Source organism: Chenopodium album, chromosome 12 (assembly GCF_948465745.1).
Source record: "Chenopodium album chromosome 12, dcCheAlbu1.1, whole genome shotgun sequence".
NCBI classification, from domain to species: domain Eukaryota; kingdom Viridiplantae; phylum Streptophyta; class Magnoliopsida; order Caryophyllales; family Amaranthaceae; genus Chenopodium; species Chenopodium album.
In genome coordinates, this window is record NC_137845.1 from 21,343,460 (window position 1) to 21,347,317 (window position 3,858).

A 3,858-nucleotide genomic window follows, 5' to 3' on the forward strand; every position below is an offset into this window, starting at 1 on the left:
TTGCCGCCTGTGAGATGAAAATCTTGAATCCCAGCTAAGAGGCTTTTGAACACATGCACTATCTCAGCCGTAACCCAGGCGGTTGAAGGGCGTGGTACACCTTGACCACCCTCCCTCAGTATCAAATGACATTAGACAAGGTGTCCAAATATGACGGTTGGAAGACCCGTTTTTATCTGCTGTATGCCCCAACCCATCGAGAGAACCGGGAGCTGCGCCAGTATAATAAAAAGCCCAACCTACTAGGTCGCAAATGTGCCCTTCCCCGAATCCAAGGGGATGACTATGACGCTATCATGGAAACCAAATTTTTTGAGCTCCATCCAGAGACACTCTCAACAAGGGACGTAATAAAGGTCCCTAATAATTGGAATCCCATGTGCGCATGGTTTAGAGATGAGGCGTTCCTATCCGCCTGTGGGCTTAGCATGATGTTTCCAAAGCGTATGTTTGATATATATCCGGTTTCGTTCCACTTGTACTAGTGTTAGCCAATTATGATTTTGCACTAACCATGTGTTCATTATTTTTGCAGAAGAAGCTTTGAACATGGTAGCTGACGAGAAGACTCCCAAGCGGTCCTCTGCAAAAATCCGGAGAGACCTGGCAGAGGCTAAGGCTGCCAAGCTGAAGGCTGAGGTAAAGAACCATCTAGCTTCTTGCACTGTTTCTCCAACAGGCGTTGCCGGTTGTATATTTAATACTTCTTTAATTGTAGGGTGGAGAGGCACCTAGGTCCTTTACTAAGAACCTATTCGAACGGGGATGGGATGAGACCGCCTCCACCCCCACCAAGCCTGCGAAGTCTGCCAAAGCGGCTTCAGGTAAGACGGGCCTGGAAGGCTCTTCTTAGAGGAGCCGCCTTCGCATTGGGGGTAGAAATGTTACCATCGCAGGCTTTGGAGTGGGCTTTGATATGGTCCCATCCGGCCCCGCTGCGCCTGTGGGTGTTCAATCCCACAAGCTCCTCAAGGTAAATACAATCCCTTCGAATCTCCGCCTGAGCTGGGATGGTTGTTGCGAGTGAAATCTCATTCTCAACAGACTTCTTCGTCGAACAGCCGGCATCAAGCTGGTGCCGCCTATATAACTCACTCACCCCCTTTCACATATGGTGCAGATCAATCCCCCCGATGGCCGGACGTCCAGGCGCATGCCCGATCCATGCTGGTGGCCGTCCCCAAGAAGGAGAAGGATACTATCCTGGGCATTAAGACGTTCAATTTTGAACGGATCACTGCACTCCTGTCTAAGGTATATCTAATTCCCCTTTTCTAGAACTAAGTATAATATGTCCCGCATGATTGACACCGTTTGTGTCTGCAGGCCATGCTCAGGGTTGATGGACTCAAACGGCCATATGCCCAGAAGAGGTAGGAGGTAAAGAGTGCCATTAGATCAGCTAGGGATTCTCAGGATGTTGCTGAATATCAATGTACAATTAATGAACATGAAACTAAATCCGAATTGATGCAACAGGCGGATCAGATCAGGGGTCTTCAAAAATCCCTGGATGAGGCCAAGGAGAAGGCCAACACGGCTGAATCCAAACTCAAGAAGGCGGAGGAAGACCTCAAGGCCTTGCAAGGTGCCTCCTAGGAGAATGTAAATCCCAAGGAGGATGTTGAGAAGCTGAAGAAGGATGCGGAGCGAGTCCAAATGAATATCAAGGCAATAATCGAGGCGGAGCAAGACCGCCTGATTACTGAAAATGAAGCGGACTCCGACGCCCGGATGAAGATCGCCTAGAATGCTCTCTACCCCTACAAGGACTATGGCGTGTGGGCTCTGGATTTTCAATTTGCTGAAAATGTAGTGTATTTAAGAGAGAAAGGAGAGCCGGAGCCCGAGTCCTTCGAGGCCTGGGCCAACAGAGAGCTTGAGAACCCTGCCAAGGAGCTTCCTGAAGAAGGAGAAGCCATTGAACTCCAATCTGATGGGGAGAATCACAAAGAGGAGAACCAGGCAGCCCAGCCTTGAATTTTCTACAACAGTATGCCATATTTTTACTGAGTATTTGTATATTTTTACCGACTAAGGAGTCGGGTAAAAAATTTTATTTTCTGTCCCGGATGTTATCCGGTTAACATTACTATCCAGTTTTCACCGGCTTGAATGAAGTTTATCCATTGAGTCGGCTGATTTTGTTTTAAGTTCTGCACTGATTTTGCAAATTTAATTGATTTTTGAATTTTTGCCTAACTTTTTAGAGCATGCCGCAATTCAGCAATTCAAATTAAATAGTTTATCGGCTATTCTTGCCCCTGGCGGCTGTGTTGTTGGTTTCAGTACTTCTTTGATTGATTGACTTTGGAATGTTTGATACTTTAAAGAGTATGGAATGTTCCTAAGTCAATCAATCACAGTAGTGATTGCCCCAAACCAAATACACAGTCGTCCACAGAAATAATAAGTAGCTGTTTTACCCAACCGGGGAGTAGGCTGGATCAAAGCCTTTTTTCCCCCTTTTTGTTGCATTTGCATTTCATTTCTTTGTGAGCCAGATGGGAACTTGCCGTCTGGCAGTTAAGGGAATAGGGAACATATTGTTCGCCTGATGGTCCCTAGACGGCATAGGGTGCTTGTAATCCATTGCACCTGGTTCGCTTGCCCCACTGGGGTGACTAGTACAACTTCGTTGAATAATCTAACAGAGAACTTTAGTAATTAACCGGCTGATGTCACTTGACATTCGGTTTTAAGCTTAATCATTCTTTTAGACTATTTTGGTCAGACAACTATGAGTTAACCAATTAGGTCGTTCAATCTTTGTCGTCTGCATATGCTTGTAGAGCAAACGATAGAATGCCCTCTGCGACGATAACACCTGGAGGGGCGTCGTCGGACGCCACACTCATATTGGAGCAGACGAATTTATAAAATAAATTTACATCCGGCCATTGGCCTCAATTTCGGGTTAACCGCTAGGTATTTATCCTAGCTTATTTATTCAATAGACCATCTGTGATTTCCACAGTCGGTAGTAGATTGTTGCGCATGTATATACAAAGAAATTAAGTCAAATTGGAAACAAAAAGCAACTTTTAATTGACGGGCTTTTTATTTACAAAAATTTACAAGTTCTAGGCAGACGCCTGCCGTCTGGGGTTTCCAGCCGGTAGGTGCCGTTTCTTACTTCTTCATAGATCCGGTAGGGGCCTTCCCAATTAGGAGTTAGCTTTCCATGTTCATTAGCCCTACCGGTTGCCTCCATTTTTCGTAACACAAAGTCCCCAACCTTTAAGGGCCGTTTGTGTACTCTTTTGTTATAGGCACGAGTCATTCTCAGACCGTAAATCTCATGACACAAGGCGGCATTGCCCCTACGCTCCGGGAGTGAGTCCAATGCTAGCCGCATGGCCTCCCAGTTTGCCTCTTCATCGTATAGCAAGACTCGTAGAGTAGGCTCATAATGCTCCATGGGCAAGACGACTTCAGCACCGTAAACTATGAGAAATGGGGTTTTACCGGTTGCCCCCTTTTCAGTTTTCAAGATGGCCCATAGGACATGAATTAACTCTTAAGCCCATAAACCACCGGCTCTTTCAATTTTCTTTTTGATATCGTCTGAGATGAGTTTGTTGAAGGCTTCAACTTGGCCGTTTGCTTGGGGTCGGCCGACTGATGCAAAATAATGTGAGATCCCTGACCTTCTAACCAAGTTTTAAGCTAAGGTGTCTCGAGTTGGGGTCCATTATCAAAAACCATAGACATGGTTACCCCAAACCGGTTAATAATGTTCTTCCATATGAAGGAGATGACATCCTTTGTCTTGATGCCTTTGACCGCCTCTACTTCCACCCACTTGGTGAAATAATCCACAGCCACAAGAATGTAGCGCTTTCCGCCTGGTGCAGG